The 26,532-nt window shown below is 34.9% G+C and overlaps 1 protein-coding gene across 8 annotated transcripts in view; it reads right to left on the bottom strand.

The window, feature by feature from the left end:
* The window catches only part of TNS3 (tensin 3), a 378,141-nt gene that overhangs the window by 113,883 nt on the left and 237,726 nt on the right, over positions 1-26,532 (bottom strand). The window lies entirely within an intron of this gene.

The following is a 26,532-nucleotide window of genomic DNA, read 5'->3' as shown; positions in this document are numbered from 1 at the left end:
ACTTCTACCTGTCTCAAACAGATGAGATGAATATAGTCCAATGTTAATGTAAATCATGATGGTCAATACAAATGTGAACTGCTGTTTGGATGAGTTATATGTTTACACAATTAGTTCCCCTTTCTCCCTCATGGACAAGGATGTGAATTTCATATTTATTTCCCTGATTCAGAGGTATCATGTTTGGTCAGTAATATTCAGGAAACTATACTGTCTGAATGGAATCCCCAAATAAACTCTCAAGTTCCAAGGGCCTTTCCAAAGTATTTATTTGTGACCCACTCATTCTTTCTGATATATCTATTATCCTCATTGACCTAATTCATCCATTCTAATTTTATGGGGATCAAAGGCCTGTGGTTTAGCTCCCTCCTTGGAAATAGGGAAGGAAGGTAAATTTTCCTGGGCCCCCTAATTTTTTTTCTCTCCTTTCACTGAGTTTCTGCCTCATCCAAACTGAGAACCTCTGTCTTCAATACCACAAAGAGGCAATCAAGAAAAGGCTGTGGCATCAAAGGCCATGAACAACTCTGATCTTAAGCTAGTGTATGAGACCAGTCAAAAGAGTTTTCCTAGCCTTTCCTATGATCTGTTACATCATATCCTAGATTTGGGGGCAGATCTAACATCCCATGAACAGGAAGTTCACAGAAAGCCTGTTCTGTTAGCAAGAGTAACCATAACGATGAAAAATTAGGCTATCTTACATTCATCCTTGAAAGATTTAACGTTACAGAAAATAAGGAATTATACATTCAAAAGCATTCATGAGATTTTGCTCCAACCTAGAAAGAAGCATTGATATATCTCTGGTATTGGCAAATTTAAGCCATAGAAAAGGTCACATATTCACTATGACTGATAATAGAATTTAACAAAACAGTTACTAAGTGCTACTATGGTGCAATAAGAGCCAGTATATCTACATTTTTCACACATTGTATTTCAGTCATTCCTCAAACAGCCTTGTAAAGTTCATTATCCTCATTTTAAAGATGATGGACTCAGAGCATTTTTGGATATCTGTCCATAGTCACACAACTATTAAGAGCTAGGGGCAGAATTAAACCTACATCTCTAAGCTGCATAACCAGTGCAATGCAAGAAAATATTTCTTGAACTGGATGGAATAAAGCCTCCTATTTTAGAGAATGTTTATTCATCAGATGAAAATTCAGAGCCTAACCTTTTGGAGCTAAGAACTGGCCCAAAGTTTCCTAAGAGACTGGTTCCCCTCATGGACTTTTAAAAGTTGATATACTATCCAAGCACCAAATTCCAGTGCTGAAACTTAGCCCATGACATCAGAAAAAAGATTTTCCTCAACCACAATGCCTTCCTCATGTTCCAACAGACTATGAACTTTCAGACTAAATCATAAGTCCCTAAATCTCTCTCTACTCTCCTAGCATTATTACTACTAAACAGCAATCTCTCTACAAAACCTAGCTTTTGGATAAAAGAAATGTTTATGGAGCAAATGAAACCCCTAGCTAATAGGGTAAGCAGATTTGTGAAAAATGTACTGCCCTGCTTCTGAATAATTAAAGTTTCTTAATTGTTGCAGGATTATTTTTCATTCCATAGAAAATCAAAGCTGTAGAATTATGTCAGACTAACCTTAGAAAAATGTTACCTTTAATCTACAAAAAAAAATCGGAGACACTGTGACTTTAATATATTACAGACTCAGATCAAATGAACTTCTTTCTCTTTCTTTTTACTAAAACCAGAAGATGATGATAAACTGCTAAGAATCCCATGGGCTTGAAAACTTTGGCATTTTGCCTCTATATAACTTAACCACTTGAACTGTTAGTTTTGTTAAGAGATGTTCCTGAAATAACTCAGCTTGAAGATAGATCTTTCTTAATAGTTTAGTCTTAACACTTTATGAAGTTCTATTTCTTGAAGAATTCAAAACAAGCAACAATATATTCATACTTTACCAAAATGGAAGAGGCAGGTCCCAAAAAAAGCTAACAAGGGGTGTCCTGGCCAGCACCATTTAGATCTGTTACACCTTGCTAAAAGCACAGTGCCAAGTTGGCCTAAGAAAAATATCTCACTTCTGTGCAAAACTCAGCTCTGTGCTCATTTTTTCCAAGGAAGCAGCAGGCTGTAAAACTTTTGGAGAAACACATACTAGCTATCCCCCCCCAAAAAAAAAAAAATGCAGCCAAGTAAGAGTGAGATTCAATCTTCAGAATCCTCACCTGAGTTGGAAATCACCTTCTCTGGATGAAGGAAACAGTTCATTTAACTATCACCACCATCACCACCCCTAAACTTCCCTGATAAAGAAAAGAGTTCACTTAATAACTACCATCCCTCTCTACCACCCTCCCCCAAATTCAGAGACACGGTTATATCTTTATGATTGGGGCCATGAGTCCAAATGCTACCAACAGTCTAAAGTATAAGCAATAGGAGGGCAGTTGGGATGAAAGACAATTCACAGGGTGGGTATGTCTGTATGTTTTTGTAGATATTACTCTAAAAAGAGTTAAAGCTCAATAGTTAATATACTGTGGTTCATCTGTCTTCCAGGACTTAACTTATAGCACTTTCCTAAATTGAACCCTAAATATTTGAAGGCTGCCATTTCTCCTCACGTGTTGTTTTTCTGTCTTGTCTAAAGTTATCCCTATCCAGTTACTCACAACATGTGAAAACACATTCAGACTCAAGTCTGCTAGGTAAATACAGGGTACTGACACCCCAATAAGAAATGTTTTGCCCCAGTTGATCCAGAAAATGGACCTAATTCAGACAGATGGCAGCGTCTCTCTCTCTCTGTCTCTGTCTCTGTGTCTGTCTGTCTCTCTCTGTCTGTCTCTCTGTCTCTCTCTCTCTCTCACACATCCCTCTCAAGCAGGTAGAGCCGAATCCGTTTTCTGCCTTATAAAACAAATATTCCTTCCCTCAGGCCAACTTGGATTAGTCCAGAGCCACATTACTTTTGGCCAGGTTAGACTTCTTTCCCCGGTGACTCCTCTCACCTTCTTCCCACACGGCTGAGCACAAACATCTGCACTTCTCCAGCCTGGCTTCCAGGCAAGGCTCAGAGACACTGCTTGGCTCCGTTTCAAGCTCGGAGCCACAAAGAAGGACTGAGCATCCACCCAGCACCCCCGCTTACCTCCTTTCGGGTAACCCCCGGCTTTTTCCGGCTCCAACCAGTCCGACAACTATTCCTTAAGGACAGTTTGAAACCCCAAGAGGAGGCACAGACATGGGGAGAGTTTCCCCAGCTCAGAGGGCACACAGAAGGCTGGGTTTTCCTCCTCTTACTATTGCTGAAGGTAACTGATCTTATTGGATAAGCATGAGACTTTGATTCAGCCAAAAAAGGGGGATGAAATGTAAACACGGGGGTGGAGTCACGGAGCAATCAGGTTTAGTGAAATTTGAACTCCTGAAACTAAGGAGGAGGAGAAATGTGCAGTTTGAAAAGGTAGCTCAAGCAAAGCTTTTCCTTTATCTCCACCTCTTTTCCTGTGTCCCCTTAAAAAAAAAAAAAGCCATCTAATTATACCTGGGGGAGACCACTTTCTAGCTTAGTCTGAGATATCTACATGTCCCCATACCACTCTCCAAACAAATCAACAGCTCAGTATCCACATTGGAGCCTGGAGAAAAAAAGCACCTAGTGTTAACAGTCTCAACTCTGCCATTTGCAATGTATCCCGCACCATATTTGCGAATAAGGAGGTCCCGTCCGGCTTCAATTTTAAGTGTCTTAACCTCAAATCCAAACCCAATCTCAGTCATCTATTATTCTCCCAGGGCTATAGGTTTTCAGTAATAATTGTATGTAATGCTTTGGGGGAGGGGAGTTATAATATCTAGACCACTAACCTGCCCTTTCACCCCAAGTTCCGTCTTATAACGCCTTTCATTCCTAACCTGAATATATTGAAATTAAGTGGAATCAGCCTACAAAGAATCACCTTTGACTACTGGGAATCTTTACTGCAGATTCCAGCAGCATTTTGCCTCTGCCAGAGCTCAGACTTCCCTTTACTCTTCAAATGAACCCAACTGCATGACAAACAATCAAAGTACATTATAATACCAACAAGTCCCGCCCAAAATGACCTGACTATTTCACCAAGGACTTCTATTGTTTCAAAATCTGTCACCACTTCATCCCTTCTCCCAGGGAGAACATGCATGATCTTTTCCATTCCTAGAGTGAGCAATACTTATGCTAAACTTAAAAAAAAAAAATCAACTTTAAAAGGCAAGTTACCCACAAGTTAATTGCAGAATAAAAATAGCAAACAACCATTCCCTAACTGGGAATTGATGTATTGGTAAAATGTATGCATATTTTATTGTAGACCATAGTAGACTAGATGGCCACAGAGCTCTCTTGCAGCTTTGTAACTCTATGATCCCTTTTTGTCCAAGTTTCTGAAATGTTTAGTGCTTCAGAATTGCTATTAATATTAATGTATTAACCAAATCATTCCCTGGCAAATGAGTCAAATATTAATTATTTTCCTTCTGAAGGTCACAAGGTTGATAGAATAAAAATTAGAATGACTTTTGACATTTTTCTCTCAGGAGAATTCAAAAGAAAAAGAAAATCAAAGACAAATTTAAGATGCAAGAGAGACAGACAAGAGAGAGAAATCTCTCAAAAAAGCTGATTCTAGCCAAATTGTCCCAAAAAAACCCTACATCCCTAATTATCAGGAAAATTCTCTTCATATTTTTATCTCTTTAGAATACCTAGCTTTCTTGATTTTTTTTTGACTGATCCAATTATTGGTGCCCATCCAAAGTACTTTGTATTTATAATTTATATATGTAACTAAGCCCATTATACACTGCAAACTTCTGGAGGGAAGAGAGGGTTTTCTTTATCTATTTCTACAACTTATCACAGAACTGGGCCTACAATGTGCGTTAATAATAGTGTGTAAAGTTGAATGGAGGCCTATGTGTCAACCATAGATTGACTTAAGTTTTTAGATTTGTCACCACGATTGAGAATTATGACTGAGAATATTTAAATTTTCACATTAAAAAAGTAAAGAGTCCACAATAATACATAGAAAAACAAATATTTTAAATCATTTTGTCTTTTATGCTCTCTTTTTAGTTTAGAGGAAATGAGACATTAAAAACAAATTTAATGGGCTATTGAGTTTAAGAACAAAAATATTCTTTTGATCTTATAATATTTTCTTTATGATCTAAAATTATTTTACTTCATTTTATCAATAACTTACATAAAAGAGCTGACATAAACTTAAGTGTGTCCATGAGCATGTGAATTTGTGTATGTTATATAGAGTGGTTAAAAACTGACAACTGGTTATATGCTCGTCTCCCAATCTTAATTTTTTATATGATCGATACTGAAAAGAACTTATCACATTGCTGTTATTAACCATATGTTATTTTTCCCAAGTGGATTTAGGGACAATGTAAGCTGTTTATCCTACTAGTATTGATATACAAAAATAGCCTGCTATTTGAGCATCCTCAGAAGTTTCTCCAGTAGGGAACTATGTGGTTCTAAGTATTTGTAAAGTCTCAAAACCTTTAACCCTAAACAGTTGTGATTTTGTGAATGGAATTTCACTGTCTATATCAAAGCATGGATAAAGATCAGTGTTTTATACATCCATTAAAACAAAGTTTAAAAAAATACAGGAAACCTAGATTATTTCCTATAAGAAGCTGCAAAGCAGAAAGGAGGGCCCCCTGGTGGGATACCATTTAAAAAAAAAAAAAAAAAAAAAAGGAACAGGCAGACATATATTCTCTAGCTGATGGGTTATGGAATGTATAAAGAGAAGTATAGAAATGAAAATATCATTAAACCAAGAACCCCAGAGAAATTTAAGGGAGAGATGGAGGGACTGAAAAGTAAAGAAAGAGAGGTACACAGGTGTTTGGGCGCCAAGATGCAATGGGCCAGAACTCTGGAGAAATATACTTGAAGCAAGGATTCTTACACAGTGTTAACTCATTGGAATTTATAAAACAATGGTTATCTAGTTTAGCATGGTGATTAATAGTTTTCTAGTTCAGTATGATTGATTTTATCTTACAACAAATAATGGTTCCCTAGTGATATAATGATTGGCTTATACTCAGTATATTGTAATGATGTAATTGTAATAGAGTATTTAATCTGGGGACAACTCAGCCACAGAAAAAGACCTGACCAGCCTCATGGTGTCTCTCCTGCCTTCATCACTTCTCCACTAAGACCAAGGACTTGGGCTGGTTCTGAGATCCTCCAGAGAGCTAGTCTGGACACTATATTTTAATCCACACCGGTGTGGTGGCTCTAGGTACATTTTGTCACTCCAACTTGGGGGCTCTAGAAAAGCAGGACATTACATTTAGATGTGCAGACTGCTGACTGACTGATTGGTTGAGACGGCTGACAAAAACTGGGAGACTGAAAGACACAATAAAAACTTTGGACTTTATCCTTGACTATTCTAGTGGTGATTATTCTGCTGAAACCAAGGCTGATCCTGAGACCTCCAAAAAACTCACCAGAACATTACACACAGAAAAGTAATCTGAAGCAGGGACATTGGGAGGATCATAGCTTAATGGGCTTATGTCTAGAAGGGATCTTAAGAGATTTTCTAGTCCAAAAATCCAGCATAATACAGAAAGTAAACTGAAGACTAGAAAGAATGAAGAAAAAAAAATAATAAAATCCCAGAAGTCTATCAGAAAAGAAGTGGGAGGAGAAGACAAGGGAAAGGGGAGGAAAACTAGGTGACAGAACACTGGCCCTGGAGTCAGGTTCAAATTTGACCCCAATTACTATATTATATGACCCTGGACAAGTCACTTGACTCCAACTTTTTCTCCCCCATCTTCCCCCAACTTCCTCAACAACAACAAAAGTCTATCATAGGCAATGAATTATGTAGAAAGAGCATTGAAAGAGGAATCAGGAAACTTGGGTTCCAGACCCACTCCTGCTACTAAAGAATTAAATGCTACAAGTCCAAATGTCTTTTTTTTTTAAACAAAATAATGGATTTTAATTAAATTGGGGATTCTTAATTTGGAGTCCATTAATTTGATTTTATTAAATGTTTTTGACAGCTATTTCAACAAAATTGTTTTCCTTATGATATATTTTATTTTATGCATTTAAAACATGATTTTGAAAAAGGAACTACAGGCTTTATATATGGTCCAAGGGATCCTGGATATATAAAAAATATTAAGAGCTTATCTTTGGACTAGATGATTTTTAAGGATTTTCCATTAATTTAAAAAACATATTCTTCAGTTTCTTTATCTGTAAAATCAGTATAATAACAGCACCTACCTTACAATGCAGCTTTGAGGATCCAATGAGAAAACACATACAACATTTTGCAAACCTTAAATCATTATTGTTTTTGTTATGCTCCTTATGTATACAGACTGGTTTCCTGGCATATAATAAAAGCTTAGTAAATACTTGATTGTTAACTCTAGCCTTCTATAAATCAAGAAGATATAGTTACTATACTAGCATATAGTCACTGAATTTCAGGATTTAGAAGGGACTTCTGAGACCATCTAACCAAATCCACTCAATTACAAAGAAAAAAAAAATGGTGTCCCAAAAGACTTGTCCAAGAAAATATAGTAGGGCAATGGCTGACAAGAGAACTAAATTTTGTTAATTTTGCTTCTGCTGATTTAGAACCCAAGTCTCCAGACTCCTGATAAAATTCCGATATATTACAGAGTTCCTACATTCATATTAAAAATAAACAGTTCCAATTTTTGTTACAGGTTATCATTGTCCCAATGACCCAAAGCATCAAACCATAGCCTATTATAAAAAATGGTGATAAGAGATAAGACTTAGAATGGCAGGCATTTTTTTAATGTAGTATATAGATCTCAAACTAACACTTAAAGAGAAGCTTAGGAAAATACAAGAAACAATATGAAGAATTTCTAAAATAATAGGTTCCTAAATGATTTGCTTTTTTGGTTTTCTTAAAGACTCAGCTCATAATCTTTTTTCTGCAGGAGTTCTAGGTCCCTGAATCACAACTTTGTTCTTCTCACTGCCCTACCAACCTCCATCAAGTTCTAGTGCTTTCTTTATTTCCTGGGTTTACCTTCGATGACTTGTATATTTGTTTTATGGCTGCTAGTTGGTACTCTATTCCCTGAGCCACCTAATTTCTCAGGAATAGGGTAACTGACTTCAAATAATTAAAAGTCTGTGACATGTCTAGCTGTGTTATTAATGCTAAAGGGCAGAAATAATAAGGAAGGATGCAATTCTAGGAGAGGACAAGATCCTTGAGGGAAAAGACCATCTCACTGCTGTATTTGTATCATAGGACAAACATCAGCTAGTTATTTACAAATTGTCTCCACCATTCAAATGTGCCCTCTATGAGGATGAGGACTGTTTTTACCTTTCTTTCATCTCCTGTAAAGCCAGATGGTACTAAGGGTAAAGTGCCAGACCTGGAGAAAGGAAGCTCCTCTTCCTGAGTTCAAATCTGGTCGTATTAGCTGTGTGACTCTGCACAAATCACTTAACATCATTTACACCTCAGTTTCCTCATCTACAAAATGTTATACAAAAAGGAAATGGAAAACCACTACAATGTCTTTGCTAAGAAAATCCCAAATGGGGTTATCCAGAATCAGACATAAATGGAATTGACTAAACAACAATAAAATTTTTGCAAAATGCTTGACAAAGATAAAATTTAATTAAATTCCACGTCAAACACCTAGAAAATGAGAACATTGACATCTATGATGTCTAATTCATAAGGTTGTTATAAAGCTAGCAAAAGAGACTGTGCTAGCTTTGAAATCCTATATATAAACATTATTCTATCCTTTATACATAAATATATTTCTAGAGGCACCTTAGAAAAGATAGGAGGGAATTGCAAACAAAAAAAAAAATGCCCATCCATTTTTGTTGTTGCTGATCTGACTTTCCATGACCCCATTTGGGGTTTCCTTGCTAAAGATACTGCAACAGTTTGCCATTTCTTTCTCCAGTTCATTTTATAGATAAGGAAACTGAGCAGAGCTAAATGATTTGAACAGGTCACACAGCTAGTAAATGTCTAGATCCAGATTTGACTCCAAGCAGAGGACTCTATCCAGTGTGCCACCTAGCTCCATTAGGGAATGACTAAACAAAATATTATCCAAGAATTTGATGAACTGATAAAGAGAAGATACAAGAGCTCCATATTCTGATGAAGATTGAAATAAGCAAAGTTAAGAAAACAATCCGCACAATGATTAGAAAAAGGTAACAAGAAACACACACACAAATCAAAAGTAAATGTTGCAAAATCTTAAAGAATAAATATGGCTTAAAACAAGAGGTATAAGAAGACATCTATATTCTACCCTTTGTAGAGGTGGGAATCCCACAAGGGTTACATAGTATACATATTTTCAGATTTTCTATATACTGATCAAATATGGTGATTTTTTTTTCTTCTTTGTCTTTCAGCCTTTTTTAGGCTCTCTGAGGAGGGAAGGGATACAGTGATGCGGAAAAAAGCCAAAAAAAATTAGAAAAAAAGAAATTTTTAAATAGAGAAAATTATTACTATTACTTCATTAAATTAATTTCAAATGAAAATTCTAATTTTCATTTTTCAACATTTCTTCTTTATAATTAGCTACTAGTGTTCTGAGGAAACCTAAGAAATGCTTTTACAAAATGATATAATTAATTTAGCTAATGTTCCGGGGTTGAGGATTAGAGGTAGGAGAGAAGGGGAATTGAAATGCTTTGCAAATCATGTTAACAAAGGTTAATATGATCAAAATGTAACTTGATGGTAGATCTACTGATGTTTACAAACTGGTATGATGAAGATAAACTATTATTAAGAAGAAATAATGGGGCGGGAGATGAGGACCTCAAAAATGTGATTTTTGAATTAGAGAAAAAAATTATTATGAAGGAATTAGGGATATTTTATGGAAACAAGCAAGCTTAAAAAATAAGAAAAGCTAGAGTATAAATAAAACTTTGTGGGAGCTGCCCAACAGTCATATAATTCTTGCAAAGAGGAGTGTAGCTCAGGGAAATTCTGAATACAGGATATAAGGCTGAAAAAAACAAGAACAAAAACAAAAAAAAACAGACTGAGTGGCTTTGACAAAACAATTTTAATTAAGATCAAGGAGCAGAACATTCTGGGATCCTAGACAAAAAGTATCTTATTTCTTGAATGAAAAAAGCAAAAGAAAGCCCTGCTCTTATGGTAAAAATAAAAATAAACTAGGAAGAAATTTTCAAATAAAAGTTTAAAAGTCTGATGTATGGGTGATCCCAATTGAATGAATCATAATAACAAGAATATTTATAGTACTTCAGGTTTGCAAAAGATTTTATATAGTTTATCTTTTCTGATACTTGCAACAAGTCTATGAGATAGATACTATGAGGCAGCAGATGATGAGAAATTAATGATTTGGCTTCCATGAGTACATGTCTAATATGTGTCAAGTCTTGTCTCAAAATCCCCTTGACATTAACTCTTAGATGCCTCCCACGGTGATTCAATGTACTCATAAAATTATATCATCAACACTAATTTGTGCTATCTAAGGGTGTTGCATGATGTTAAAATATAACTGATTGATTGGACTTACTATACTGAAAGAATTAATGCAATAAGGGCAGAAAGTGAAAGTGTGGTGATAGGATTTAATTCAACAAACATTTATTAAGTTTCTACTCAGACTCATTAATATACAACCATCTGACAACTATCTGTACAGAGCTGCAAATTATCATGAAAATGGTAAACATTTTGCATATTTTAAATTAAAAATAAACACAATCAAGACAAAGGAAATGAAAAGAACGGTGACAAATTCAGTTAGTGTATGTCTCTCTTAGGACTAACCAATGGTAATGTTGGAAAGAGCCAATCTGAAGTGGATTGGAATGGGTTTTTGACAAATCACTTAACTTCTACTTCTTAAAAGAAAAATACTGTACAATGGTATCTTAAAGACTGGAATCCCTTTATAGTGAAGTCCATCATAATACAAAAGCTGATTCTTCATAAATCAAATCATTCATGAGGTGATATGGGTAAATTCAAGGTTTTGTCATTATGGAATTAGTTGCCTCTAATGTTCAATCTTAGCTCTCTACAGAACAAGGAGTTAAATCAAACTTATAATACAACAGACATTTAGATAAGGGCAACTGAGAGCTACAAGAAAGGTGCTATGTGGGGTCTAACAAGGAAAGTAATAATTGAATTAGACTTGAAATTAGTAATAACAATTCAAATGAAACTAGAGTTGCTTTTGTAATACTTTATCTCCTGTTCCCATGCCATTGCAGTGCCTGGCCTTTATGTCTAAAATGATCTTCCTTCATCCTTTTGTTTCTAAGAATTTCATGTACCCTTTAGAGGCTACTATCTGCGGATGACTTTTTTCTGTGTGTCCCTCACTGCCCTCCCCCAATTTCCTAGAGAGATGTATAGTGCTGGAATCCTTCAGGTTCCTATTTATACTCTATCTTTGTCATTTGAGTATAAGCTCTTTCAGGGCAAAGAACATTCTTGCCTTCTTGCCTTTCTTCGACACTCTAGGAAGCACTTAGTACAGTTCTACTGGGCACATTGTAAGTATATGAGAAATGCTAGCTGATTGATTGACTGCAGCTCAATAGCCATGTTCCTATTAAGATTCAATAAAGCAAAATTACCTCTCTACTTTTTCCTATTTGTCACTAAAGTCATTTGTGGGAAGAGTTTACTATATGTGACTAATTAGCCAACAGCAATGGCTATAATTATACTTGGATTGGAATCTTACAGGTTGATTATGGGAGAAAGATTGCAAACATTAGAGAATAATGCAAAATTATCTAATTGTCTAATTGTTACTGAGGACTAAGGAGGTTAAATGCCTAATCCAAGATTACAAAGCTAGTTACTGGCAGGGTCAAGAATAAAATCTGGGTTAACTCCTTCTGAGATAACTAGCTTCTCATTACTGAAAAAATAAGAACTAAGGCTGTTTGCCTGGTAGATTGTATACAGGGTTCACACATCAACCAGGGAATTGGCCTAGATTTTAACAGAAGGAATCTTAAGGCTAATCTTTATGTTCTCTTCTAACTTAAAGAGTCTGTGATGTTCCTATTTAAAAGCATACAACCACTGAGTGAACTTAGAAATCCTAGGATCACAGTATAAATACAAATACAGATAGAAAGAATTTTAGAAATCATTTAGTCATAGTCCAACACTTATTTTCTAGCAGAATTGGGGCACAGAGGAGCTAACTATCACAGAGATGTGTGATTTACTCATGTTCACATAGATAGAGCAGAGATTTGAAACCAGGTTTTTTGGCACTCCAAAATCAGGAATTTGACTCTTTTATTATAATTATGATGTGCTTCTCATGAAAAATATTTAAGAAAGTTATTCAAAAGAAAACTTTCTGGGGATTAAAATAGTAAAATATTAATGATATAATAAATAGTAAAAATAAGCAAATTCTATAAAATAGTTTTAATAACTAAGATATAATTTGATAGGCCAATTTAAAAAAGTCTTCAAAGTGATCTTCAAAACAGCAACATCTGAATCTAAGAAACTTGATACCCTTTCCCCCAAACTCCCTGAGCCTCAATTCCTCATCCTGAGCCAATATTTCGCATGCTCTTGGCGCACACAGACACATAAATGGATAGACTCTTCTTGACCCAACTTGTAGTCATCAGCAATACAATTACCAATGTTTGGCACAGGCCCCCTAATGCGATGAGAACAACCCATTTAAGACTGCATCCTATTGTTCATTCCGCTCAGACACTTGAATCCCCTTTAGTTTGTCTGTTCCAACAGAAGAGTCAGTCTAACATTGTGGGCTCTGGAAACAATTGTAGTTGCTGAGAGAGCCAAATGCCAGTTCTTGGAATGTGTGTGAGATTATGATCAACTCCTGTCAATAGACCCTAAGCCTGACTGTGGCTTGAACTTCATTCCTCAGACCTGTAAAGCTGTGTAGCTGTGGCAAATAGATTGTGAAAAGTAGGGCTGAGGATGGAAGAAGGTGGACTGGGATTGGCTGAGGAGGAAAAGGAGGGAGTACAGTATAGGATTTTCATCTGTGTATTTTAAAATACAAGCATGAGAGGGGCTGACCCCTAAAATCAACTTTAAAGAAAGAGGAAGGGGGGAGGAAAGGTAAGACAAGGTCATATGGAATTTGAACTCTTTATAACTCCCATTAAAAGCAATTGCAATAAAATGGAATTCTGTGCAACTATAATGACCAAGGCAACACTTTCCCACCCCCCCCCCAAAAAAGATGAGATAATATACCTCCTTTAGAGGAAGAGCTCTCACTAAGGGATATGGAAAATTGCAAATACTGTCAGAATCCTTTAATGTATTAATAAGTTTTGATTTTTTATTTCTTGTTCTGAGGACAACTTATTGGTAAGGGAAGAAAATAATATGAAAAAAAGTTCATGTGAAAACAAAAGACTGGGTGTCCCTATTTCACTAAGACAGGTAGGATAGGGTTTACTCTGAGGTCCAATACCATTCTGATTAATAAAGAGCTTTGACCCGCTCCATTCCCAACCTGTTTAGGCAGGTTGCTTCTGCTTTGGCAATATGGTGGCCCTCATGTCCAGAAGGATATGTGCTCAGATGTCTTAGCCCAAAGCTCAGGATCTTCAAAGATCCACCAGCTTCAGTCTGCTAGGTAACTGGGATTATAGATAGTGATTACACCATATGGCAAAGTTGTTCTTTTAAGAAATACTTTCTTGGAAAATCTAAATTGGTTTTGCATTATATATAAGAATGAACTTGGGGAGCTATCATTACCTATAATCAATTCACAATTGTTCTGGAACAGATTACCCAGTGAACTCATCATTTACAGAGTTAGTTTCATCACTTATAGAAAAAGTGACACAATGAAGTCATATGACAATAGAACAGGAAAAGCACATGGAGAGCATTCAATCCAGCTGCTTCACTGAACAAATGAGAAAAACCAAATTCAGGTAATTTTAAGAATCATGAGAATATTAGGGCTTAAACATGTTTCATTATTATGTAATCTAATATTCTTATTTGATAGGTGGGAAAAAACTAAGAATTAAGAGGTTCACTGTGTTGCCAAAGGAAGCCAAACAGCTTATAAATAAGAGGTAGAATGAGAATTTGAATCCTGGCATCCTGTTTTTCAAGTCTATGCTTTCCACATCATACCCTACAGCTTTCAAGAAAATGGTTATATAAGAACAATGTTTTATATTCATTGTTATTTTAAAAATCATGTTTTGCTTTTTAAAATTTTGTGTTCATATAGTCTGTTTGAATTCAGAAGACATTTTCTAAGAAAACACTAAAAGACATACCCTCATAAATCAATTTCTCTAAAAAGTTAAACACAAGTAAGAGTTAATAATCATCAGTCTTTTTTTCCCCTTTCTGCTTTTACCTTAGGGCTCTTACTATTGGATTGATAGAATTTGGGATAAAGAATACTTATCATTTTGCTATTTGTTTAGAAACCCTAGCAAAATGTTTAATAACTACTATAGTTTACTCTAATGGTTAGACATGAAAGTTTTTGATTATTTGTGACTTTCTATTTATCATACTATCCCACCAAACATAAATTCTATGAATTTCATATATTAATTTCAACATATTCTGGGAGTAGTAATGGTATGCTGTAACTACATCTAAGAGGTTAAAATATTTCTTCCTCCTGGATACTTCATCTCAAGAAAATCTCTACTGTTGTGAAAGAAAAGCAAAGACTTCAGTAACTTTACATTTTCTGATTTGTTTTCTCCTATATAAAATTAGAAAGTTGGATCATATGAGTGATAAAGGTTCTTGTATGTTTTATTAGTTCTAGAAATCCATGAGTCCTTTCATTGTCATCAATTTTTGTGGGAAAACAAAATGCAAGTTATCATTCATCAAAACTAGTACTAAACTAATAAAACTACAAGTATAACTACTATAGAATAGCATGGTTTTAGAACTAATAGGGACCATAGATGTCATCAAGTATAACTCTTTCATAAAGGAGAGGCAGGACCTGAAAAGGCTACTGGATATACATTTACATAGCCTTTCACAGGTAAGTACAATTTTGCAAATTGTGAGAAATGCTATCACTGAGAGAAAATGTGATTTATTTTTATTATTATTATTATTATTATTACAGCTTTTTATTTACAAGTTATATGCATGGGTAATTTTATAGCACTGACAACTGCTAAACCTTTTGTTCCAATTTTTCCTCTCCTTCCCCCCATCCCCTCCCCCCGATGGCAGATTGACCAATACATGTTAAGTATGTTAAAGTATAAATTAAATACAATATAAGCATACATGTCCTAACAGTTATTTTGCTGTACAAAAAGAGTCAGACTTTGAAATAGTGTACAATTAGTCTGTGAAGGAAATCAAAAATGCAGGCAGACAAAAACAGATGGATTGGGAAGTCTATGTAATGGTTCATAGTCATCTCCCAGAGTTCTTTCACTGGGTGTAGCTGGTTCAATTCATTACTGCTCTGTTGGAGCTGCTTTGGTTCATCTCATTGTTGAAGATGGCCAGGTCCATCAAAACTGATCATCATATAATACTGTTGTTGAAATATATAATGATATCCTGGTCCTGCTCATTTTACTCAGCAGAGAGAACATAATTTCATTCAAATCTAAAAACAATTAGTATTAGAAATGGGAACCAAACACAGAACAGATAAAAACATCAACTGAACTAATGATGAATGACTATAGAATTTTGACCTATATGACTATAATTTTTGGTCAGATTAGCATAACTGCACAGCAGACCACACAATGTAGATATATAATAAATGTTTGAGCACCAAAAAGAAGATGGAAGAGAAGTAGGCTTTTCCTACATTGCTGATAATATTTCAAACTAACTTTAATACATATTTAGCTCCTTGAACGTCTCCTTATTTAAAAAAAAAAGTAGCAATGTATCCTTATATTCTAATTACACAACTTTGTTTTGTTTTAGTTTTTTTCTATGCAATACTTCTTGGCACAACTGTGAGAAATTAGGCAGGCAGACCAGGTATAAATTGTTTTCCACCAGAGGAAAGCATATGAATCCCATTTTTGTTGTTTTTTGAAAAATTAAAATGATAGCCTTAAGTCCATCGCAGAAAATCTATAGATTTCAGAACTAGCAACATATCAAGACTACTTGATAGCACTAATTGGATTATTTCATGCAATTCTACTTAAGTCTCAGGTTCTTACTATGTCAGCCAATAATCATTTATTAAGCAGCTACTATATTCCAGCAAGTGCTAAGAAACAAGAATACAAAGAAAGTCAAAATACAGTTCATTCTTTAAAGGAGTTCACAATGCACACAAATATATACAAAGACGTATGAATGAGTTATTAGGCTTGAGGAGGCACCTTTAAAATTAAAAATAGAACATTTTTTTTTTACTCACTGGTATTAACAATATAGAATATGTACAATAACAACAAACACCTAAACTTTTAGAGTAAAATAAAAAGTTCTAATAAGCTATGCCCATAGATGATGAGAATTTACATTTCTTGGATGTAAGGAATGTGAGTTCTCTAGGCAATCAACTGATTTTGTTCATCTTGCTCATCTAACATGGTTGTGTTTCATCATACTCTTGCTACAGGCCATTTCAGGGGAATGGAAGTGAGAATAAGCATTCAGTGTTCAAGAGTTGTTTAGCACACCAGAGACTTAAAGCCTTCACATTAAACACAAGGGACAACTTCTATGAGCCAAAGATATCAAAATTTAACATAGCATCAGTTAGGGAAAATGTAAATATTTTAAAAGCCTAATTAAAAAGTGTTTCCCCATCCCTCACAACTCCATTTATCTAGGACTATCTATTTTATTTCTTTTTTTCAAGGAAAACAATACAAAAATGGTGTTCTAAGGTTACATCTTTATAAAAGCCATTTTCACATTTAAAGGACATATTCTTTTAATTAGTTGTTTTTCTTCAAACTGAATTTGATGATCACTTACAGGATGCAACAAATACCACATGAGCCCAATATTATCTCTTCATGACATATGTGTGTATATGCATACATACATATATATATGTATAAAAATATATGTGTGTGTGTCCCAGATGAAGGTTATGATTTCAGTGGTATGCAAAACTACCAGTGAAGAAGCTTCTAATAATTCCGATCAATATCTATTTTGCAATTTAAACTCTTGGAGAATTTCCTGAGAGGCTGAGAAGTGATTTGCAAGTGATTTGTCATCTGTGCCAGAAATCTACTCTAGAACTCAGATCTTCCATTTTTTAAGACCAGATCTTTATTTACCATGCTGCCTCTCAGTGACAAGGAATGAATAAAAATGCTTTCTGAGTAGTTATCTCAGAAGAGGAAGGCAGACACAAACAGAATAAAGGCAACAGGGATATGCCTTCAAGGTCTAAAGGGATGGTAAAGGTCTTTCTGAGCTAATTTCCAGAGTCCCCCCAAAAACTATATGGAGACAGGAGTCATTTTCCTAGTTAATTCTACTCTTTCTGTAGAATCTATTCAACCATTTATACTATGTTGTATCAGCTTTGTCTTCTGTGCAGGGAGAAAAGGTGGTAGTTGGATTGTCCCTCACTAATACCATTTTTATTTTTCCTCTCCTTTAGTACCACCATCTTTAATCAGGAGAATATAAAAGTTTTAATTGCAGCTTTTAAGTTTATTAGGGTACACTGATCTCCAATTTTGAGATCCTCTTGATCTCTTACACAGGCAACCCCTCAAAAATATCAAAGGTTTCAGAAAAGTACTAATGACATACATAAAACTGATCTATTGACACACCATTATTATTTCCCTCAGTGATTATAGTAAGAATTTGATGGTTTGGAACACAAATATGAAAAAATATGATAAATGGTGACTATCTTTCTGAGTCAATCCACTTATTTCTAGTTAATTTATACTATATTAATTATTTTAAAATACCTCTCTGCTAAAATGTATTTAGAGTTCTAAAATAACAGGGGAAGGGAAAAAGCATTTATTTAGTGCCTCCTACGCATCAACTACTATGCTAAGTCCTTTGGTTGTGGTAGAAGGAATAGAGAATAAGAATTTAAAAAAAAAAAAAAAAAAGGAGAGGGGATTGGTGATAATAGGAGTGAGACATGGGTCTGTTCCAGTTCCAATATGGAAAAAATGTAAAATGAAAAGTATGATAGAATAGAATTGACCATGGTGGGTGGGGGAAAGTGTGATGGTAGTCAGTCAACAGATTAGAATTGGCAATTGCATAATAAAGTGTGAGTGGTAAGGAAAAGCATATGCCAAATTCAAGGGGAATGGAAAATCCACAATAGCCCCAGAAAGAGCAGGGGAATTCCTGCATTCAAGGCATGAAGATAAGTGAATCCATATTTAGGGCAGCTTTCTGAAAGTCAAAAGATTTTTATAAGTAGAATCATATGTTGTAGACAATCACCTATATACTTCTCAGTCAAAATATGAGAACTGTTTTTATCTTGTGACCCGTTTTAATGTAAAATTATTCTCTGACACTCCATCTTATATTCTAATAAATAAAAAATCCATTATTTAAGTCCCTGTGATTTTGGAAATTCTATTAATTTAAACAGAAAGGATGAAAATAAGCATTTATTAAACTTATTAGGTATCATTCATTATGCTAAATGCATTACAAATACAACCACCATGGGGGAAAAGGAAAGAAAAGGAAACAGAAAATGGGTGGGGAGGAAAAAGAGGAGGAAGCATTTATAAAGTGGCTACTATATGACAGCATGTGCTAAATGCTTTTTACAAATATTATCTCATTTTATCTTTACAACCACTCTGCAAGGTAGTTGCTTTTATTATCCTAATTTTACAGAAGAAGAAACTGAGGCATACAGGTTAAATATCTTATCTAGAATCATCTAGTAAGTGGGTAACAATAGATTTACACTCTGGCCTTACAGGCTCATTGATCAAATTGAAACTTATTTCAGCAGTATGAAAAAAATGATGAAATAAATTAAGGGTATCAAAAAGATGGTTTGATAGTTTCAAGAAACTAATCTAAAGCTGTATTGACCTAATAATATACATGTGCTTCAAAAGAAAATGGAGGAAAGAGAGATATTTTTAAAAGTTTCTAAAACACTTCAGAAACAGCGACCAGAAGCTGAACTATAGATTTAGTATTAAGAAATTTTGGATTTAAATGAAATTTCAGCTAGCCAAGAAGCTAGTTAAAGAAACAAAAGTAGCTTTGTTTTTCCCATCATACTCTACTTCTTTAAAATGCAGAGAGGAGAATCATCTATTTTTAACATTTAGAAAATACTGATGAAAAAAGGATTTGTATTTTTTTAGAGTAAGAGTACAAAATATCCCTTTTCTTCCTTCAGATTTTTAATCAAATGTGTATTTGTATTTATTTTAGCCAAAGCTCACCTATGAAGATAGGAGAACACACCATCATAGAGGCAGTTCACAATATTTACAAAAAAATTACTTCAGAGGGAAAAAGTTTCAAGGGAAAAAGGTGTAAACCCAAAATTAGTCAATAGCAAATATATTTCTTTTTTAAAATTTTGCAATTCAAGCTTTTGGCTAATTCCCTAAATCCTACCATAGATTATTTCAAAATTACTTGGAATATCTGGCATTGTGTCTCCTCTTTACAACTTTTTATTTCCATGTCACTTTGATTTGTGAATTTCTTTGGGATTGGAATTGGAACTGGACATGTAATATTACTGCTATTAGGAATTCTTGGATGAGGAAACTTCCTCACATCAGTACCTCCTCTGCAAGTTGTAAAATATTTCCTTTGGTACCTATTAATTCCTTTGTTTAGGCCTGTTTACCCAGAATTTAGCAAAATCAGGCAGTTTATCTTATAAAGCTCTTCAAAGATAAGAAAAGTTATTGTTCTTTCAGAGTTCCAACAGGGAAAGGATCCTATCTTTCCTTTTGAAGGCCAAGCAAAAAGCACTAGTGAACTAAAGAATGCCAATCCTTTCACCTCTTAAGCTCATGAGAAAAACAAAAGTCCTTTAAGCTGCCATGGAAGGCAAAAAAAAAATTACATTTTCCTAGATTTAGGGATGCCTATGAAAGATAAACAGTTTATAAGGAGATATTCACTGTTTGACTTGAAAGAAAGATCCCATAAATACTATAGATTTCTGTAATAGAAAACTGAAAGCAAATTGGCTGCCCAATGATTAAAAATGACTTATCTATACTATATAAACATATTGGAATATTGTTGCACCAATCATTCAGTCAACAAGCATTCATTAAGGGAATGATGCAAGGTATTGTATTAAACCCCATTTAAAAAAAGAATAAAATATATTGGAAGACTTGTAGAAATGAACACAAAATTCAACATGCAGAAAGAAAAAAATAATAAATATAATTTTTACAAATATGGAAAGGGAAAGGAATAGCCAGATTCTCATGAATAATAATGACCAATCTTGAGCAAAGAAAACAGAAGATGTAATACTCTTCCTTTCTGAGTAGAAAATTAGAGAAATATGGGTGTAGAAAGTTGCATACACTGGAAGACACAGATCTATGCCAACTGGGTTTAATTAACTGTTTTATTTTTTCTCAAGGGAGGATTAAGTGGAGTGGCAAATATAATTAAAATGTATATGGCATAAAAACAAAGAGTATTTACAAAATTTGAAAACAAAACTAGATTCAACCTGAAGGATGAATGTGGTTCATTTCCTTTCTTTTAGTACCACAAAATAGTAGTGGGATAGAAAAGTATTAAAGAGGAAGGGGGGAAAAAGCACTGAGTCAGGTCTTCTTGATGTTAATGAGACCCTTTTTCTTTCTTATAATGGTCATACGGCTATTGTCATATTTAAAATAGAGTGGTACACCAATGGAGCCCTGAATACTTCGCGAGTTTCCAAAAGGACAAGAGAAGGCTTTTGATGGCCCTTGTAATCACAAGATCATCTTGGTCTCCAGGGAGAAACTGCTGATGTAGCTAAGACTATTCTTGGCATTTGAGTACGTGAGCTCTACTTATTCATATGTAGGACAAAAGTGAAGTGAACAAGTCATTCTCTGGGGACCCTTCGGAATAATAGCTTTGTGAATAATGTTAGGGGCTGCCCTTCATTAATGTGAAATCCCCAGGTAGATTCTACAGAGAAAGAATGATTGTTGATGGGGAAGGGGGGGAAAGCGGATGATAGCTGTCTTCAAATATTTGAAGGACTGTCACAGAATTGGCTTCAGAGTACATTAGTAGGGACAAGGGGACAGAAGTTACAAAGAGGCAACCATGTCAGGAAAGATTTACTAACAATGACAGTTATCCAAAAGGAGAACAGGCTGCTTCAATTGATAGAGATTCCTCCATATTGGAGCTATTCAAGTAGGGGGGCAAGTTTGACTTTTCATTTATAATGTAGTGGTAAAAGTTTTGGGGGTATGGATGGGACTAGATAAGAGATGTCAACTCCAGGCCCAAAATATTAAGTACAATCAAAATAAATTAAAAAAATAATTGAGACATGTGGCTAGCTGGAATCCACTTCTATTTGAGTTTGACACTATTAGCTGAGAAGCCAATGAAGCCTTTTCCAACCAATTTAAAGGATTCTCTGATTCTGTAGCCTCATTCTAATACAGTAACAGAGTGTGAACATCACAAGAGCACATAATTATACAAAAGACCCCCAAAGTAACACATCAGCAGATTACTCTTATAAATTAAAAAACCAAAATAAAATATACTTATTCCCACTGAAACAATGAGACTTTTGTAAGTTTTGCCCACGTTAGCTCCCCTCTTTACATCAGTATCTTCATAACAAAAGCAAATTATAGCATTAAGAGATAAAAAAGGGAGCTCTTTGTGGAAGGGGGAACAACTGATGGCAGATGAAGGAAAAAGGCATGATTCCAAACTGGCAATAATTTCTACAGCAGAAATCCGGTAATTCAGTATTTCTGTTTTCATTACCTATACCATTCAGGGAATGGGAAACTGTAATTCACTACCTTTCAATGGAAAACAAACTTCTTTTGGCCTGTTATACCTTTATTTTTCAAAATTTCACAACATTCAAGGCCCAAAGCAGGAGCTGTTTTTCATCACCAAAAATGTGGTTTAAAAAGAGCTCCTCAGAAATGGCTTCTATCCTGGTCTAACTGAGAGATATTGGCATTCCTTTGAAAAGTACTCAGTCCAAGCATTCCCACCAAGCAATCCTCCATGAAGAGACCCACTGGGAGACCAAGCATTTCACTTCCCAACAAGGCAACTCCCTGTTCAATAGCTATTAACTTGACAATGAAGAGAGGGTGAAAATGAAGGAAAATAAGACAAAAGTCAAATGAAATCATAAAGCATGGTTACATTCCTGAACGTCAGTGAGTACTTTTCACTGAGGAGAAAAGGTATTTATGACAAAGACAGCCCAGAACCAATGTAGATAGACTTCTCTCCCTTATAATGAGAAAGACAAAAAGTTCTCCTAAAGAGGACCAGTTCACAATTTACTTCCCCAGATCTACTCATGGTCAAAGAGTAGAAGGTACATGATACTGAGGATGATCAATACAATAGCATTGGCAGTTAAATACATCTTTATTAGAGCTTTACTATAAAGTCCAATTGTCTATCAGATAGAAATCCCTCATTATCTCAGCAAGGCAAAATGTCAAATTTTGTAAAACACATGGACCAAATGATCCCTGAAAGCTCAAATTTACAGACCTTGAATCACTGAGTTAGCTACAACACATTTTAACATGCATCTGGAGAAAGGATCTGTAATTTTCTTCTTATAAGTAACTCCAAGTATAGCTTCTATCCTCCACTCAGCTCTCTATGCTCCCAGGAGATAAGTACTAGGGAAGTGAGGCACATAATAGAACAAAGGGACTTGTCCATAGTCACAAAGAATAGTATCATGTATTGAATTTAAATCCAGATTTTCTAATTTTAAGATAAGCACTCTATCCATTATGTGATACTTCCTCTTCTCATTCCAAATTTAAAAATAAGACACATTTAAAAGAAGCTTTTTTCTCCTGAAATAAAATTTTAAAATTCTCATTCCAATTCATAGGGAAGAGAATCTCACTATGTGCACATGCTTTCTGCAGTAAGTAGAGCAGTATCACTGGTAAATATCTATTCCCCTGCAGCAATGCAACAATGCAAAATGCAGGGGCTTTCCATGTAGTTGAGAAGAAGTGATATGTAATAAAATGGTAGAGCAGCAATACACTGTATTGTATGCAGCATACATAATGAGAGAGAAAGCATAATATAACAATATAGTTCTTTCCAATCATTATCTCATTTTATCCCTACAACAACCCTCAGGGACAGGTTCTACTTTTATTCCCATTTTACAGATGAAGAAACTGAAACAGACAAGTTAAATGACTTGTTCAGGGACTCACAATTAATCATGTATGAGATGGGTTTGAGAGAGATATTGGTGACTCAAAGTCTAGGGCTTTATTTGCTGTACCACTAAGCTGCCAAGGAAATGGAGAAGGCTGGAAAAAGGCATGGCATTTGTGGAAAAAAGGAAAACCTCACTGCTAAGGGAACTTCTTTAAATTTAAATTTTGAAAAAGTGAACATTCATACAGCAGGAGCACTTACAGGAAAAAAAAAGGAAAGAAAGAAGCAAATCAGAACTCAAAAGAAGAACCAGATTTTCCTGAACTTTTTCAAAGATAGATGATAGATAATTGAGATAGAAAAGATAGAAATAGCAATAGAGAATTAGATGATGAGATGGAAAGATAATAGCAATATAGATGAGAGAAATACATGATAGAGAGATAAATATCATTATTCATTCATTCATTTATTAAGTGCTTATTATGGTGTAATTGATTTATCTCTCTCGTTGCATATAGATGCATCCCTCCCCATTTCTGATCTTGATGAGAAAAAATACAAATTTCCAATTTCTCTGAAGAGCTATGGATAAAACTGAGTTTTATTTTATTTTTTAATAATTTAAAGATTCCTGAATGCCATGGTGGGATATTATCACCAACATGACAGATTATAATCCCTTTAGAATTTTGCACATTACCTTTGTATGGGGGGAAATGCTATTTCAGGTCCCTGACAGCAGTCACACAGTTCACAGCCAAGCCAACACTTAGAGTATAATAAATATTTCTTAAACACTGACTCAGAACTAGGCACTGTAATCTCAAGACCCTGCAAGTCTTTCTGTCTTGGGAATGCCTAAGGTAGGATGTGGGCCCAGAACTCTTAACTTTGAGTACAGCACTCCAAACACTTCTCAAAGGCCTCTAATAACTGAGGGATCAGACTGGATGATCTCTAATTTCCTAGTTTCAATATCTCTAGTTCAAAGTACTATGATCTTTGCTCCTATAACATATGAGTTATGTCTAGGTAAAATGAAAAGAAAATAATTAAATATCATTTTTCAAGGAAGCAGGTTTAACTGAAGGGATCACTCTAAGTATACAAAATAATAAGAAAAAAAAATCTTGTTCTGGGTCCAAAGCAGAGAACTCCCTCCTTTTAAATAAGCATGATTCATGACTTGGCTGTAGCGGTGTTATGCCAGTAATGATATCCCTTTAACCAGCCTAAATAAATTGGTAAGAGTCTCTGCCCAGCACACCATGAATGCACTCCTTTCATCAATACTAGACACTGTCTCCCACCCAGGGTCTAAATGGCCACTAGAATTCTGGAAAGGGTGGAGCAGGGATCTTACTCATTTTCTATTCAAATAACTGAGGAAAGCATTTTTGCTTAACTTTATAGACCATGTAAGGGAGATGTTAAATTCTCCAAACACAAGAAACAAAGAAATGCAACAGTAACAATAAATATGGATTTCAGAGCACGAGGAACTCTACCAGAATAGATCATCATCCTTCTATGACATTATATAGAGAATAGCTTGAGTCAGACTGAATTTAAGTGACATGCCCAAGACCATTTCATAAAGGTCATATTATATTTATCAGAAGTAGCATTTGAACCCAAGCCTTCCTGACCCCAAGCCTAGTACTTGGTTTACTGTACATAACAATAGCAAAGGAAATAAGGCAAGAGAAATATGGAGATGAAGACCTGAGACAAAGCCTTGTGTTTCTGGGTAAGTCATTTAATTTTTCATAATTAGTTTCAATAAAACAGAGATAATAAAAGCACCTACCTCCCATGGTTGTAGTGAGGATAACATGAAACAACAACAGATGCAAAGCACTTTGCCAACTTTAAAGTACTAAATGTTAGTAGTGATGATGGTGATGATGATGATGATGGTTGTGATGGTGATATTAAATGCAATAAAATCACTTTAATTAGCTTGAGGAAATCAGTGTTTACTAACATGAAACACTTCAAATACTGTCTCCCTCCCAGGGCCTAACAGAGCAGCAATAACAATGATGAAGATGATCAGAAATTCCTAGTCCAGCCCTGCTTCATATAAACAAAATAGCAGAAACCTGAAAGAAGTTATGCCTGCTCCCTACAGACATGTTTATACCCCAAGTTTCCAAAGGAGCCCTGAATCAATAAAAGCTCCCATCTCCTGAAGGAGTCCTGGTGTGAACCATTAGGAGAAAGCAGTTAGTGGCTAATGCTGTCGCCTAAGGACACAGTAACCTCCCTGCCCACTTATAGAGCAACAACATCATGTTATCTTGTTCAATCACAAAATGTCTTCCTTTTGTTTACCTCGCTCCTGGGAACAGCAATTTGACAAGTGTTTTTTCTTTACTCTCCCCAACCTAACCTGATTCTCAACCAATGATTCACAGGAGATGAAAGATATCCTGAACTGGATCAGAATCACTGTGATTTCATCTATTGAAATCTACACTCTGCTTACTTGTTTCTATAGAGAACTGTACAATATCACCTCATTCCTTCGATTCTTTTCTGTGTTTTTACTTGTGATGCAACATTTTATTGTGTTTGAGTACAGAAAGTGAACTGGCAGGGGGAGAAGGGAGGGGTAGAGGAGAGAAGGTCATACCTCCAAATGGCTGATATTAAATGATTAAGGTTCTGAAAATAAGAACTAAATATGGGAGGTCCCAAAAAAGTCTTAGTGTAGATTTAACCTATTAATGCTTAACATATCTGTAAGACTTTTTGGAAGACCCTATATATTTGATTCATTGGGTTACAAAAGAAATCATAATCCATTGCTTAAGATATAATAGATCATTCTCTTTACAAAACAGGAAGGGAGAGTAATTTAAGGAATAAAGATTCCTAACAACTTACAAACATGAAATATTAGGAGAAGTTTACATATATATATATATATATATATATATTATATATGTGTATATATATATGTGTATATATATAAAGAGAAGTTCCTCTCTCTACATATACTTGTGTGTATGTATATATGAATATGCACTTATATACATACACACACATATATCCATATATATACTTCATTGACTGGCAA

This window comes from Sarcophilus harrisii, chromosome 1 (assembly GCF_902635505.1).
Source record: "Sarcophilus harrisii chromosome 1, mSarHar1.11, whole genome shotgun sequence".
NCBI classification, from domain to species: Eukaryota; Metazoa; Chordata; class Mammalia; order Dasyuromorphia; family Dasyuridae; genus Sarcophilus; species Sarcophilus harrisii.
This window is presented reverse-complemented; position numbering and strand designations above follow the sequence as displayed.